The 17,568-nt window shown below is 41.5% G+C and overlaps 1 protein-coding gene across 7 annotated transcripts in view; it reads right to left on the reverse strand.

Moving 5' to 3' along the window:
• Positions 1–17,568, reverse strand: part of fat3a (FAT atypical cadherin 3a) — an 808,281-nt gene that overhangs the window by 146,333 nt on the left and 644,380 nt on the right. The window lies entirely within an intron of this gene.

Genomic DNA, 17,568 nt, shown 5'->3' on the forward strand with positions numbered 1-17,568 from the left:
AAATGAGATTTCATATAAAGGAACATTAAGTGATATATTTTGATAAAAGGAGAGACAACATAAAATAAAGGGTTCGATCGTAAAGGGGAAATTGGAACAGACAGACCCAAGGGTATGTGTAAATGAACTTTTGAAGGTGGTATGGCAAGCTCAGAAAATAATTTTAAAAACACAAAGGATCTGACTTTACAAACCAAGCCATACAGCACAAAAAGAAGGAACTTACATTTCTCATTAAATGGTAGGAAGTTGGGACAATTGAGGTATACAAGATAATGAAAGGCATAGATAGAGTTGATAGCCAGAGACTATTTCCCAGGGCAGAAATGGCTAGCACGAGGGGTCATAGTTTTAAGCTGGTTGGTGGAAAGTATAGAGGGGATGTCAGAGGCAGGTTCTTTACGCAGAGAGTTGTGAGAGCATGGAATGCGTTGCCAGCAGCAGTTGTGGAAGCAAGGTCATTGGGGTCATTTAAGAGACTGCTGGACATGTATATGGTCACAGAAATTTGAGGGTGCATACATGAGGATCAATGGTCGGCACAACATTGTGGGCTGAAGGGCCTGTTCTGTGCTGTACTGTTCTATGTTCTATGTTCTATGTTCTAAAACTTGGCAGATGTGTTTAAAATGATGAAACCCATAGAATGGATAGAGGAATAGTTTTGGCTCATGAAATGCAAACCAAAAGACTGATTATGCGTTTGGCAGAAGACCCCATCGTGACATGAAAGAAAAACGGATTACATGGTGGGTGGTTATGATCTAAAATGCACTTCATGAAGCTGCCGACACAGAAAATAAGTCTCAGAACAATGGCAATTACATATTAAATGCTGCAAAACTGAATGACTAAATACAGGAATTTGGTAGTTGCAGGAATTTGGTACAGTGAACATAAAGATGCTGTCAAATACTTTACAAAAAGTGGAGTGGTCTAAGAGAGGGCGCTAAGCACAGCAAGGCCCAGTGCTAAAGGCTTGGGGATTTTGTCAGTTCTGTGGATAGGTGATATTTGACTGACAAGTGACACAAAAGTTATGGGTGACAAACAGAAGAGTGAAATCAAGGTCAAAATGAAATCAGCTATGATAATATTGTACTGGATGCTGTAGCAGGTCTGCTGTGCTGAATGGTTTACACCTGCTCTGTTAAGCACTTGAAGTTAGAAATGTTGCAGGGCTAATGGGTTCAGGGCCATGGGTGGAAGCAGCTCAGTCCCTATTTTAGAAATATGGAACAGATGCAAGATGCTGTAACTAGGCTGATTCTCTGATGACTATACACTTGCAAAGTTCTCTTGCATCAGGAACTGTCCCTTTAAGTTGGAAAATTGAACAGGTCACTTCATGATTTAAGTAAGGTAAGGAATTATGGACTAATTTGTTTAACATCAGTCGTTGACAAATTGCTAAAGTCGATAATTAAGAGTGACCGAATACCTTGAAAACGTTCAATTGATTAGACACAGCCAACATGAATTTACAAAGGACGTATTGCCTGAGAAATCGAATAGAATTTTTTTTAAAATAAAAGGCCTTAATTATTCACTGTATTCATTAGTGGCTTAGATGATGAGACAAAAAGACAAAGCTCTGCATTTGACAACAACGCAAAGGTAGGCAGTACGGTAAGTGATGTAGATGAAAATCAGAAATATAATAAAGATTAAACGATTGGGGTAACTGTAACAAATAGATTTCAATAAGGACAAAGGTGAGATCATCCACTTTAGACTTAAAAAGGATAACGAGTGGAAGAGGATTTTGGGAGAAACTATTTCCACAAATTAGGGAGTCAATAACTTCATGGTAAACTTTCCAAAGGAGAAATTCAAAAACAGATAAGATAACAGATAATTAACCTTTGTATCTCTCTTCCACAAATGACAACTGATGTCAGATCAATTATTAATTTTAAAATTAAGATTGGTAGATTTTTGCTCTCAAGAGGTATTAAGCCATGAGGCAAGGATGATCTACAGGATTAAGGGAGATTCTAGCTCCAATCTTATTAAAATTTTGAACAGGTTCCAGGCACTAAGTGGTTCTGTATGCTCCTATGGTCCTAGATAAAGTGCCAATAACTAATTTATTGTCTTTTAAGATACATAATTTATATTTTTATGAGACAGTTGTATGGTACAAGGGTGGTTTCTGAGAGCTGACTTACATTTGGGTTATAGACAAAATTTAACATTGCGCCTTTGACTCGCCAAGTTGCCTGGCAGCAACATCTGGCAAAATTACCCCTCAGACATATATAAGTGGATACACTAATGTGCTGAAAGAACAAACATATGTAGCTTTAAGGTTTTGGAGTAGATCTGTAGCTGGGGTTGTAGCTCTGATGCCCAGCAGTAGTAGAAGTCTTGTGGTGACCGCTGGGCATCAGAATGGCACACAAGCCTATAAAAACCCGACAAGTGCTCACCTGAACTAAAGACACACGACCTGCCATGGATAGGACCAACATCATCTACAAAATCCCCTGCAGAGACTGTGGGAAACACTACATCGGACAAACAGACAAGAGTACACGAACACGAACTGGCTACGGAAAGACACGACTAATACTCACTCATCTCAATCCACAAGGACAAGGAGAACGACAACTTTGACTGGGAGAACACCAAGATCCTGGGACAGGCTAGGCAGAGACAAGCACGAGAATTCCTAGAAATATGGCACTCCACGAAGCATGCTATTAATAAATATATTGAACTCGACTCCATATACATTCCAGTACAGAGGAAACTCGGAAGTGAGACAATCCATTGCAATTGAGCCCAGAGTTTAAAAACCAGGTGGAAAAACACACCGCCGCTTCATCAGAGGCTGTACTCAGGATGTTACCAAGCACAGTAATGAAACATCTGCAGAACAACAAACCAGCTCAGTGAGCCAACCAACCTCAACATGTAGCTTTATTTCTGCGATAGCTATTAGTTAGGGTTGAAAATTCCTAAGCGTACAAGATTATCTCTCTAGAATGTGAAATACCAGCTTGCTGAAGTATGACTGATAGATGCCTGGAACCTGGACTTCAATTAATTATGCTGAGCTACCCTGCATCTCTGTGGCCTGGATTGATCAGTTGAGTTGTCAGTCAAATAAGCTTCTGCCTTTTCATTTGTGGACTCCCCTAGCAGCTGGGCTTGATTGCTTATCATCTTAAAGATAAGTTGATAAACAGCCTTTAGTAAATTGGAATTGAAGTCAGGTACAGAGAACTGAATTTTCAATTGCTAGTGAGGGACAGAAATCAATGTGGGAATGATTTGAAAAGTGGATGAGAACAGACGCTTAAACAGACTGTCAGCAACACCAAGGGAACCACGTGAGAAAAGGACCTCAAAACCGATTGTTAACAACAACTAGAGGAACAAGCAAGATGAGGAAACTCAGAAAGGCAGTTAGCATCACCCAGAGGAGCACACGAGAAAATGACACCGAGACAAGCAGACAGAGACAGATCTATTTTCTACTTGCACATTTCTAGTTTAAATATTCTAAAGTAGCCTTAACGCAAGACAGAGTGACTTAGCTGCGTGGAATGCCCATCCTGCACAATCAGGCTCCATTTGGCCCAGGCAGTCACATAGGCAGAATGTATCTCCAGCTCTAGATCCACAAAGCTGAGAATGACCAGGATAGAATGTTTAGGAAAGTAGTCACATGCAGATTAAGATCAGGCAGACAGAAAGGAATGGGTACTGTTGGTCAATTAGAAGGGCTAGGTAGGCAGTTCACATTCACCACACGACCATAGAAAATAGCAACAGGAACAGGGCCATTCACCTCCTCGAGCCTACACTACCATTTGAAAACAACATGGCTAATCCAGAATTTCTCAGGTTCACTTTCTTGCATTTTCCCCATAACCCTTAATTCCTCTGCTGATAAAGAATCAATCTCAGCCTTAAATATACAAAGGAACTCTTGCCTCACTGTTCACTGCAGCAAGGAGTACCAAACACTCCAAACCCTCTCACAGAAGAAATTCTTCCTCATCTCAGTCTTAAATTGGTGCTCCTTTATTCTGACATTTATTCTGGTCCTAGATCTTCCCACAATGGGAAATACCCTCTGAACATTTTCCTTGTTAAGGCCCTTAAGAATCCAATATGTTTCAATGAGATTACATCTTATTTTTCTTAACTGCAGTGGGTAGAGTCCCAACTGTTTAATCTTTGCTCATAAGGCAATCCTCCATATAAGGGGGGAACCTTCTCTGAACTGCTTCCAATGAAATAATGTCTTTCATTAAATAAGGGGATCAAAACTGCTCTCAGAACTCCAGATGTGGTTTTACCAGCATCTTGTACAATTGGAGTATGATTTCCCTACCCTTAGACTCCAACTCTCTTGAAATAAAGGCCAACATTCCATAAGCCTTCCTGATTTTTTATTGCATACATGAGCTAGCTTCTGTGCTTCAGGTACAGCTACCCATATGTCCCTTTGTGTTGCAGCTTTCTGCAGTTCTTCTCAATTTAAATAATAGTCTGTTCTTCTATTCTCCCTTGAAAAATGAGCAATTTCATATTTTCCAATATTATACTCCATTTGCCAACTTTTCGCCCACTTAATTAACCTATCAATATATCTCTATAAACTGGTCCTATCCCTCTTGCAACTTGCCTTTCCACCTAATTTGGTGTCATCTGCAAAGCTGACTACAGTACATTCACTTTCTTCCTCTAAGTCATGAATATACTGGTTTCCATTTGGACACTGGTGGGGTAGATGGTTCATCAAAGGACTGTAGCAAGAGCCAAGCTTGTGGCACCGCAAGTGGTTCAGGGTTGAGAGTAGATAGGCAATGGCTAATATTTAAAGACTTAATGCTTATTTTCCAAAAGAAACCATTCCTTCATGGCTAAAATATCAGAGTCAAAATCTTGGAAATCCCTCCTAATGGCATTGTGGACATCGGGTGGACTGCAAAGGTTCAAGGCGGCAGCTCACCACTATCATCTCAAGGACAACCGGGGATGGGCAATAAATGCTGGCCAGCCAGTGATGTCCACAATGAATAAGATAATGAAGAAGTGATGACTAACAATGAAATTTAAAGGTCAGAGTAGGAGGCTAATAAAATTGCCAAAAATAGTTGTAAACTTTAGTATCAAGAGGAGTTTAGAATTCATCAAAGGAGGATCATGAAATTGCTAAGAGAAAATAGTATAGGAATGTATACCACCAAGAAACATAATAATGGGTTATTAAAACTTTTATAGATATGAAAAAAAGAGATTAGCAAAGGCAAAAGTGTGTCCATTACAGGCCCAGGAAGGAAACTTTAAAATGGAAATAGAGAAATGGCAGAGAAGCTAAATTAGTAGATCATAAAATTCCTACAGTGAGGAAAGACTGGCCCATCTAGTCTACACTTACACTCTGAAGAGCATCCCAACCAGATTCAGCACCCTCCCCACGCCATAACCCCAAAACTCTGTTTCCCATAGATAACCCACCTAGCCAGTACAACCCTAGACACTATGGGAAATTTAGCATGACCAATCTACTTAACCTACACACATTTGGACTGTGGGAGGAAACTGGAGCACCCATGCAGACATGGGGAGATTGTGCAATCTCCACATAGACAATTGCCTGAGGCTGGAATCGAACCCTGGTCCCTGGTACTGTCAGGGAGCAGTGCCATACATTGAGCAACTGTGCTGCCCCAGTACTTTGTTCATATCTTCACAGAGGAAGGCATAACTGTTCTCCCTGAAATAATTAATTAAGATCCAAGATCCATTGAGAGTAGAACTGAAAGAAATTAGTATTAGTAAAAAAAAGTGTTGAGAAATTCATTTGACTAAAAATTGACAAAAATACTGTTGCTAAGTTAGGTATAGCAAGTTTGGACCGGACGGCAGGGAGTTAGAATTTGTTTATAAATTGATGAGGGGGGGAAGAGAAAGAGCGCGTAAATGCTTTAAAAGGTGTTTTTATTTGACTTGGAGATTTAAAAAAGTTTACAGGCAGCAGCAGATGCACAGGCAGTTCTTGAAATTGAAATATTGTATCAAAAGGCTACACTGTTAATTGGCAAAGCAGCACTTTTACCAAGACAACAGGTTTTTGAATTTAGCCAATTAATCTAAACCAGGCCCTAGATACCAAAACTCAATTAATTTAAATCTGATTGTTTTGACAATCTAGAACCAATAATATTAAAATCAATTAGTAGGTCACCAAGGGAATGAAAGAAGAGGCATTTGAAAATCGGCGAGAACAACTGCCATCTGTTAAGAGAACAGCTCTCACCAGCCATCAGCTCTAAAGAAAAAGAAATTTACTAGCTCTCACAGAATGAAACTCTCTTAGAGTAACCATAATCTGAACTAAAGGTACAGTGACATGCTTCGCTAACGTTCCTGATACAAGGATTCCACGGAGAAAGGCATTTCTGAATGGAAAACTGCAGTGAAGGTAAAGAACATTCCGGAAGAGTTACCCTGACTGTAATTTTGAGAGATTAAGTTTAAATTTTCTTTTATTGATTTGGTCTATAGAAATTGGACTTATTCTATTGGAACAGCATGGCATTAAAACTGTGTCTTATTCGGGAATAATTAGTAGTTAAGAGGGGACTTTGTTAGTAGTTCTGTTAATTTATTCACTATTAGTATTAGATATATAAGCAGTTACTTCTTGATTGTAAAGTGACTATCAGGGATTTCTTTCATTTCACCACTCCTTTACAACAGATTGGAGATGAGAGGCAGTTTATACCACCTTTGACACTAACTTTAACATATTAAGAGGCAAGGCAAGCTTCTTTAGGTGTTCTGGTTTTCATTATCAAAGAGAACACAACCACCGCTCCATAACAAGATAATAAGATGTGAGGCTGGATGAACACAGCAGGCCAAGCAGCATCTCAGGAGCACAAAAGCTGACGTTTCGGGCCTAGACCCTTCATCAGAGAGGGGCATGGGGGGAGGGAACTGGAATAAATAGGGAGGTTGGTCCGGAGGGAGGAGGGTAACTTCTTCAGGTTAGGCATCCCTGGAAGAGGCTTCGCAGTGAGGTTAAAATAGTATCAGAGATAATGGGAACTGCAGATGCTGGAGATTCCAAGATAATAAGATGTGAGGCTGGATGAACACAGCAGGCCAAGCAGCATCTCAGGAGCACAAAAGCTGACGTTTCGGGCCTAGACCCTTCATCAGAGAAGGGGATTGGGGGAGGGAACTGGAATAAATAGGGAAGTTGGTCCGGAGGGAGGAGGGTAACTTCTTCAGGTTAGGCATCCCTGGAAGAGGCTTCGCAGTGAGGTTAAAATAGTATCAGAGATAATGGGAACTGCAGATGCTGGAGATTCCAAGATAATAAGATGTGAGGCTGGATGAACACAGCAGGCCAAGCAGCATCTCAGGAGCACAAAAGCTGACGTTTCGGGCCTAGACCCTTCATCAGAGAGGGGGATGGGGGGAGGGAACTGGAATAAATCCCCATCCCCCTCTCTGATGAAGGGTCTAGGCCCAAAACGTCAGCTTTTGTGCTCCTGAGATGCTGCTTGGCCTGCTGTGTTCATCCAGCCTCACATCTTATTATCTTGGAATCTCCAGCATCTGCAGTTCCCATTATCTCTGATACTATTTTAACCTCACTGCGAAGCCTCTTCCAGGGATGCCTAACCTGAAGAAGTTACCCTCCTCCCTCCGGACCAACCTCCCTATTTATTCCAGTTCCCTCCCCCCATCCCCTTCTCTGATGAAGGGTCTAGGCCCGAAACGTCAGCTTTTGTGCTCCTGAGATGCTGCTTGGCCTGCTGTGTTCATCCAGCCTCACATCTTATTATCTTGGAATCTCCAGCATCTGCAGTTCCCATTATCTCTGATACTATTTTAACCTCACTGCGAAGCCTCTTCCAGGGATGCCTAACCTGAAGAAGTTACCCTCCTCCCTCTGGACCAACCTCCCTATTTATTCCAGTTCCCTCCCCCCATCCCCCTCTCTGATGAAGGGTCTAGGCCCGAAACGTCAGCTTTTGTGCTCCTGAGATGCTGCTTGGCCTGCTGTGTTCATCCAGCCTCACATCTTATTATCTTGGAATCTCCAGCATCTGCAGTTCCCATTATCTCTGATACTATTTTAACCTCACTGCGAAGCCTCTTCCAGGGATGCCTAACCTGAAGAAGTTACCCTCCGGACCAACCTCCCTATTTATTCCAGTTCCCTCCCCCCATCCCCCTCTCTGATGAAGGGTCTAGGCCCGAAACGTCAGCTTTTGTGCTCCTGAGATGCAGCTTGGCCTGCTGTGTTCATCCAGCCTCACATCTTATTATCTTGGAATCTCCAGCATCTGCAGTTCCCATTATCTCTCACCCCTCCATAACAGATTGGGGCTTGAGTCAGGGATCTGGTTGGTTTGTACACAGCATATGAATGGATTTGGACAGATTTGGGGTACAAAAGGGCCTAGCCAATTTAAACAGACTTGGGGATTAGTGTCCTGGATCTTTAAGTAAAACTTAAGTGAGAAGTAGAAAATGTGTTTAATTTCTGTTACATCTTGTTGATTGTATCAAAGGTGAGGTAATGGATCTTTCAATCACTAAGAGTTTCCTACACGTGGAAGTAGTGACTTTTGGGGGTTTTACAAAAAGTAAGCAACGAAAAGCTGTTGGAATTGACAGACAAACTGGAGTTGGGGTTGCCTTTGTCTGTGAGAATTGGTAATTACAACAATAGCTCGACATTTTGCTGGAAAAGCCATCACAATCTTTTGACAATGGCTAGAATTCAATTGCAGTTGAAGCAGCTTGAACAGGAAAAGGAGTTGTTTGAATTACCGTTACGAACAGAAGAAAGACGAAAAGAAAATGGAGAGAGTTTGAACTTCAGAAGTTGCAAACTGGACAGGATGGCTGACTTAATTTGATGGAAATGAAGGTAGAAGGTAGGCTTTGTGAGGAGGAGTGATGATGAGCAGACGCATCTGAGTGAAAGACCCATAATGAATATATAAAAATATGTCAAAATATTGCCAAAATTTGATGATAAAGATGTAGAAGCCTTTTTCATTTCCTTTGAGAAACTGGCTAAACACACAAACTGGCTTGAAACTGTGGGTGATGTTAATTCAGGCCAGGTTGGGAGGCAGGGTTAGTAAGGTGTTTGCAGCACTGCCAGATGAGGTGTCAAGAGAATATGAAGTAGTAAAATAGATTATTTTGAGTGCCAATGAATTGGTATCAGAAGCTTATAGACAACGATTCAGAAATATAAGGAAGGAACCGCGTCAAACTTGTGTCGAGCTTGAAAAAATTAAATGTAACGACTTCGACAGCAGGGTGACAGCATTAAAGATAGAAAAAAGAAATGAGGATCTTTGAGAAAATACTCTGCTGGAGGACTTCAAAAACTCACTTCCAGAAGTTTGAAGAACTCGTGTTGAGGAACAGCAAGTTAAAATAGTGAAGAGCTGCAGAGATGGCAGATGAATGCGCATTAGTGCATAAATCAAAATCTAGCTACCGACAGCAATTTTGTTCTGTGAGGGATAGAAATTGGGAAAGAGGGAGATCCTTCAATGAAAAGCAAAAAGTAGATCACACGGGGTATAGTTTACGATGTATGGAAAAGAAGAAACCCAAGAGGGTGAAAAAGAGGCTAAAGTCCTCGAGTGTTCCACTGTAATAGTGGGGGACACACAAAGTCACAGTGCTGGTAGAGTAAGAGAGGCAATAGGAAAAAGGACATGGTAAAAGAGGCTAAACTAGTGGGATTAGTTGAGGTAGTGAAGGAAATCACAAGAGAACTCTAGGAGCTGGAGGAGAGAGTGCACAGCCTAGTCACAGGCTGTATAGTAATATAGTGCCAGATCTCGTCAAAGGCTTCACCTCTGTGGGTAAGGCTTACTCAGAAAAAACAGGGGGAGAATGTAAACAAGTTAAAACATTGAGAGATAGGGAGCTGGGCAATCTCAAATAGCAAGAGATGAAAGTATGTGCACTCCTTCTGAAATGTAATGGAAAGAGTTTTAGCGTTTCCCTGTGTATGATGAAGCTGGACAGTCCAATCAAGACGAGGGAAATGACAGCGCCAGTGATTAAAAGAACGTCTACTCCAGGAATACAGATTGTTCTTGGAAACAACCTAGCCGGATCACGTGTGGGAGTGATGTCCATTGTAGCAGAGAAGCTAAAAGAAAACTAACGAACTGAGGAATCAGAAGAAAAATACTCTGAAATTTTTCCAGGCTGTGTGGTGACAAGATCCCATAGCCGTAAATTAAAGTAAGAAGGGCGAAACAAAGGGAAAGACAAAGGAATTGAGGTCTAGTTAGCTGACACCATGTTTGACGAAATGGTAAAGAAAGATCCTCAGTAGGTAGAAGATCAGGCAGAGGTGTTTAGTTCTGAAAGATTAATGGTATTAATGACAAAAAGATGAGACAATAAAAGATTTTTATCATAAAGCCTATTCAGAAAAGGAGTCAGAATGTATTCCCGAATGTTATTATCTTAAGAATAGAACCCTAAGGCAGAAATGGAGACGTTCGCAGGTTATTGCAGATGAGAAATGGGTTGATGTTCATCAGATGATGTTGATGGTAGCATAGAAACAGGAAGTATTGTAGGTAGCACACTAATTACCTGTAGGAGCTCATCTAGGAGTGAGGAAGACTCAGGCTAAGATACAAAAGCATTTCTATTGGCTCGGATTACTTAAAGATGTGGTTGAATTTTGCTGTGCCTGTCATAGATGTCAAATAGTACAAAAGCCACAGGCAGTCATAAAACCAGCGCCTTTGATGCTAATTCCAACATTTGAAGAACATTTCATGCAAATTATGTTTGATTGTAAATGTTCTCTCCCTAAAACCAAAAGTGGGAACCAGTATTTGCTAACCATAACGGATGTTTCAAACAGACCTGCAGAGGCAATTCCATTATGGAATATCAAGGCAAAAAAAAATTTGTGGAGGAGTTGCTTACATTCTTTACCAGATATGGACTACCCAAGGAGATAGAGTCAGACTAAGGGTCCAATTTTACTACCAGACTATTTAAGGATGTCAGGGATAGTTTAACCATCCAACACTCTAAATCCAGTGCGTATCATCCTGAATCCCAAGGAACATTACGAATGTGGCATCAGACCCTAAAGACCATGAGGGCTTATTGCTAGGATTACCCAAATATTTGGGATAAAGGTATCCCATTTATATTATTTATTAGTAGAGATGTTCCAAATGAATCAACTCAGTTTACTTCATTTGAACTGACATTCGGACACAAAGTAAGAGGGTCTTTAAAATTAATTAAGGAAAAGTTGATAAGTCAGAATTCAGAGACCTCACAGTTGGATTACGTATCTGAGGTGAATAAAAGAATAAACAGAGTAGGTGAATGAGAGCGGTGGGCATGTGGAATGTGCTGCTGGCAGTGGTAGTGGAGTCAAGTACGTTAGGGACATTTAAGCGATGCTTGGATAGGCACATGTGGGATAGTAAAATGTAGGGTATGCAGGGCAGTTTGATCTTAGTAGGATTATAGGTCAGCACAACATTGTGGGCTGAAGGGCCTGTACTGTACCGTACTGTTCTACGTCATGTTCGTTGTACAACATTTTAAGGTGGCACAGCATCTAATGAAGCAAGAAGCTGATGAGAAATCAAAAATTTGTATATTTGCTTTCAGCGGTAGAAGATCCCTTCAAAGCAAGATTTAGTGGCTCCTATCAGATTGAAAAGAAGTTGTCAGGTGCATTATCTGGTAAAGATGCCAGATGGGAAAAATAATTATCGGAAATGTCATAGGAACATGCTGAAACCTTACTATGACAGCAAAATGGAACCAGCAAAACCAGGCATTAGTTACTGTCACTCACAGTGAGGAATCCCCCAGACGATTTGGATTTTGGTGTGCCTCAGAATAAATTAAATAACGAGGAGGTCCTTAATGAACTGGATAGAGTAGTAGGCTCTCTGTCTTAGGGATACAGAATTGAATTGAAAGGCTTGTTGCAACACTATAAGGACATATGTAGAAATAGAAAGGAGAGGGCTAATACTATAGTACCAGGTTAATGTAGGGAATGTTGTTCCCATAAAACAAAACGCCTGTAGGCTTAATCCTTTCAAAGCAGCACAAGTACAAAAGCAAGTGGAAGTGATGCTGCAAGAAGACGTCATCGAGCTGAATCAAAGCAAGTGGAATTCACCAATCGCATTGGTTCCCAAACCTGACGATGCTTAACAATTCTGCGTAGATTATGAGAAGATCAATGCCGTGACTAAATCAAACTCATACCCAAATCCAAGACTGGAGGACTGTGTGGAAAAAGTTGGACATGTCACTTACATCACTAAGTTAGACTTACTTTGTGGTTACTGGCAAGCACCTCTGTTGGAGACAGCAAAAGAACGTTCTGCATTTGTAACTCGAAATGGGTTGTATCAATTTAAAGTAATGTCTTTTGGAATGAAGAACACACTAGGCACTTTTCAAAGACTTATGAACAGAGTTGTGGGGTGGCATGGTGGTTAACACTGCTGTCTCATAGCACCAGGGAACCAGGTCTGATTTACATCTTGGGCAATTGTCCACATGGAGTTTGTACATTCTCCCTGTGTCTGCGATGGTTTCCTCCAGGTGCTCTGGTTTCCTCCCACAGTCCAAAGATGTGCAGGCTAGGTAGATTGGCCATGCTAAATTGTCCATAGAGTTCAATGATGTGTAGATTATGAGGGGGGAGCGAAGAATGGGTCTGCGTGGGATGCTGTTTGGAGGGTTGGTGTGGAGTTGTTGGGTCAAAGGGCCTGTTTCCACACTGTCGGGATTCTATGATTGACTAATTGCCAACTATATTGATGGCTTGGTGATCTTTAGCCGTTCGTGGACAGATCACGTGGAGCATTTGGCAGAGTTCTATGACAGACAATGGAAGGCAAAGCTGGTCATAAATTTGAGAAAAACACAATTCGCAAAGGCAGAAGTGACATTCCTAGGGCACAACATCAGACATGGAAGGATGACACCAAGGAATATGAAGTCTAAGACCATTGGGAAATTACCAAGACCACCCTCTGGTGGTTGTGGGGGGCAGGGGGGTGGTGGAGAAAGAGGTGCTACGATTTTTGGGACTGAGTGGATTCTACAGGAAATTTGTACCAAATTTTAATAGCATGACGGCGCCGCTGATGGATTTGTTAAAGAAGAACACAAAATTCTAGTGTACAGACAAATGCCGGGAAGCATCTGAGAATTTAAAAGCGGTGTTAAACACTGCACTAGTTCTAGCCGTGCCCAATTTCTTGAAACCCTTTTAAAGTCGCTGTCAACACAAGCAATGTTGGAGTTGGAGCTGTATTGTTACAGGTATTCTAAATCTTGGTCTTCCTTCTACACGTACATTCGGGTTTCTCCGAACATCACTTTTTAAGAGTTTCGCACCATCTAAAAATACTGTTTTTCTATTCTTATTAGCAAAGTGAACCACTCTCAACTTATTACATTATATTCCATCTGCTACCTTTCCACCTACTCACTTAATTAGACTATTGATTTTCATGCTCTACTTGTGTAATGCTCTCAGCTTACATTTCCATCTTGCTTTGCCAGTGAGCCTACCTGTATTACACTTTAACAAAGACAAAGTCATTAATAACACTGCAAATAGCTAAGGGTCAGCACTGATTTTTGTGGCATACTACTAGTTACAGCTGATCAATTTGAAAATGTCTGTCTTTACTTCCTGTCCATGAACTAATCTTCCAATCTGCTAATATATGACCATGAATCTCATAGAACATTTACATTTGTCTGGCATTATTGAATGCCCTCTGGAAATTTAAGTATACCCTCTTAGTCATATTCTTAAAACACCAAGACATTTATTGAGTCTGCTCATATTTTGATTTTCCACATGCATTGTTAAAATTTACTTAATAGATCTGAGCATTTTGTTGATGACAGAATCAAAATAATTGGCCTGCAGGATCCCCAGATCCTCTCCTCTTGCTCATCTTGAATAGCAGTGTTACATTTTGCTAACTTTTAATTCATTGGGGCCATTCTAGAAAATCCGACCTAATAAATTCAGTATCTTATAGATGTCTCTTTAAGACCCACAGAGTAAGCGATCAGGTTTCTCAAACTTTTTCAACCCTTTTTGTTGTGATATTAATTACCTCAAGGTGTTTATCTTTATTGTCCTCTGGTTACACTTTATCTTAGCTGCTGTGCTGACAGATATGAAACATTTCTTCAAAATCTCCGCCATTGTCTCATTCCTGACAATACTTACATAAGTTACTCTTTTATTCTTCTATCTGCAAAAGGACTTGGAGTCTATTCTACACTCTCCACCAGTTTAGTTTCATTCTTTTCTTTTTTCCTTTTTTTTAAAAATCTATGTTTTGCTTCTGCATTTCTGATTACTGAAACTTTCCCAATCCATAGGCTTACAACCTGTCTCCATATTACAAGTCTCTAGTTTAATTCAATGCCACATCATGGTGACTCACTGTTTAGCACTGCTGTCTCACTGTGCCAGGAACTCTGGTTCAATCCCACCTTCGCGCGACTGTCTGTGTGGAGTTTGCGCATTTTCCCCATGTCTGCATGGGTTTCCTTCGGGTGCTCCCATAATCCAAAGATGTGCAGGCTAGGTGGATTGGTCATGCTAAATTGCCTGTAGTGTTCAGGGATGTGTAGAATAGGTGGGTTATAGGGGGGATGGGTGGGATGCTCTGAAGGTTGGTGTGGACTTGTTGGGCCGAACAGCCTGTTTGCACACTGTAGGGATTCTATGATCTATGCTGGTATCGTACTGCAACACAGGTGTGTTTAAACTAAGTAATGGGGGGGAGGGGCAAAGGCAAAACTGGAAATTTAAGAATCAAGTTAAAGGGAAAGTGAGAATAAGAGAAGTTAAGAATGACAACAGAATCAACAGAGCAGAAAACTCAAGGGATCGTACAGTATGGCCAAGTGAAATAGGGATTGATAGGAAGGGTGAATGGAGAAACAAATTAAAAATATTATATATGAATGCACGAAGCATAGGAAACAAGGTGGATGAGCTTGAGGCTCAGTTGGAAGTTGGCAAGTATGATGTTGTGGGGATAACTGAGACGTGGCTTCAAGTGGACAGGGCCTGGTAAATGAATATTCAAGGCTATACGTGCTATCAAAAGGACAGACTGGTGGGCAGAGGGGGTGGGGTGGCCCTGTTGGTGAGGAATGATATTCAGTCCCTTGCAAGGGGGGACATAGAATCAGGAGATGTAGAGTCAGATTGGATACAGCTGAGAAATTCAAAGGGTAGAAAGACCCTAATGGGATTTATCTACAGGCCCCCAAACAGTAGTCAGGAGGTAGGGTGCAAGTTGAATCAAGAGTTGAAATTGGTCTGTCACAAAGGTATCACTACAGTTGTTATGGGAGATTTCAACATGTGGGTGGACTGGGAGAATCAGGATGGTACTGGACCCCAAGAAAGGGAGTTTGTGGAGTGCCTCCGAGATGGGTTCTTAGAACAGCTTGTACTGGAGCCTACCGGGGAGGAGGCAATTCTGGATCTGGTGTTGTGCAATGAACCGGATTTGATCAGAAACCTCAAAGTAAAGGAGCCATTAGGAGGTAGTGACCATAATATGATAAGTTTTAACCTGCAGTTTGAGAGGGAGAAGGGAGAATCGGAAGTATCAGTATTGCAGTTGAATAAAGGAAACTATGGAGCTATGAGGGAGGAGCTGGCCAAAGTTCAGTGGTACAATACCCTAGCAGGGATGGCAGTGGAACAACAATGGCAGGTATTTCTGGATATAATGCAGAATGTGCAGGATCAGTTCATACCAAAGAGGAAGAAAGATCTTAAGGGGAGGCAGGCCCGGCCGTGGCTGACCAGGGAAGTTAAGGACTGTATAAAGATAAAAGAGAAGTATAACATAGCAAAGATGAGTGGGAAGCCGGAGGACTGGGAAGCTTTTAAAGAGCAACAGCGGATAACTAAAAAGGCAATACACAGAGGAAAAATGAGCTATGAAAACAAACTGGCCAAAAATATAAAGGAGGATAGTAAAAGCTTTTTTAGGTATATGAAAAGAAAAAAATAGTTCAGACTAAAATTGGGCCCTTGAAGTCAGAAACGGGTGAATTTATTATGGGGAACAAGGAAATGGCAGAAGAATTGAATAGGTACTTTGGATCTGTCTTCACTAGGTAAGACACAAGCAATCTCCCAGATGCAATAGTGGCTGAAGGACCTAGGGTAAGGGACGAACTGAAGGGAATTTACATTAGGCAGGAAAAGGTGTTGGATAGACTGTTAGGTCTGAAGGCCGATAAGTCCCCGGGACCTGATGGTCTGCATCCCAGGGTACTCAAGGAGGTGGCTCCAGAAATTGTGGACGCGTTGGTAATTATTTTCCAAGATTCTATAGATTCAGGATGAGTTCCTGCGGATTGGAGGGTGGCAAATGTTGTCCCACTTTTCAAGAAAGGAGGGAGAGAGAAAACAGGAAATTATAGACCGGTTAGCCTGACGTCAGTGGTGGGAAAGATGCTGCAGACAATTATAAAAGATGAAGTTACAACTCATTTGGATAGCAGTAACAGAATAGGTCAGAGTCAGCATGGATTTACGAAGGGGAAATCGTGCTTGACTAATCTTCTGGAATTTTTTGAGGATGTATCTATGAAGGTGGATAAGGGAGAACCAGTGGATGTAGTGTACCTGGACTTTCAGAAAGCCTTTGATAAAGTCCCGCATAGCAGATTGGTGAACAAAATTAGGGCACATGGTATTGGGGGAAAAATACTGAGTTAGATTGAAAATTGGCTGGCTGACAGGAAGCAAAGAGAAGTGATAAACGGGTCCCTTTCGAAATGGCAGGCAGTGACCAGTAGGGTACCACAAGGTTCGGTGCTGGGACCGCAGCTGTTTACGATATATATTAATGATCTAGACGAAGGCATTAAAAGTAATATTAGCAAATTTGCTGATGACACAAAGTTGGGTGGCAGTGTGAAATGTGAGGTGGATGTTATGAGAATACAGGGTGACTTGGATACGCTAGGTGAGTGGACAGATGCATGGCAGATGCAGTTTAATGTGGATAAATGTGCAGTTGTACCCTTTGGTGGCAAGAACAGGAAGGCAGATTACTATCTCAATGGAGTCAAGTTAGGTAAAGGGGAAGTACAATGAGATCTAGGTGTTCTTGTACATCAGTCAATGAAAGCAAGCATGCAGGTACAGCAGGCAGTAAAGAAGGCTAATGGCATGCGGGCCTTCATAACAAGAGGAGTTGAGTATAGGAGCAAAGAGATCCTTCTGCAGCTGTACAGGGCCCTGGTGAGACCGCACCTGGAGTACTGTGTGCAGTTTTGGTCTCCAAATTTGAGGAAGGACATTCTTGCTATTGAGGGAGTGCAGCGTAGGTTCACGAGGTCAATTCCCGGAATGGCGGGACTATCACGTTGAAAGATTGGAGCGACTGGGCTTGTATACATTTGAGTTTAGAAGGATGAGAGGGGATCTGATTGAGGCGTATAAGATTATTAAGGGATTGGACACTCTGGAGGCAGGAAGCA

The sequence above is a fragment of the Stegostoma tigrinum genome, chromosome 6, assembly GCF_030684315.1.
Source record: "Stegostoma tigrinum isolate sSteTig4 chromosome 6, sSteTig4.hap1, whole genome shotgun sequence".
Classification (NCBI taxonomy): Eukaryota; Metazoa; Chordata; class Chondrichthyes; order Orectolobiformes; family Stegostomatidae; genus Stegostoma; species Stegostoma tigrinum.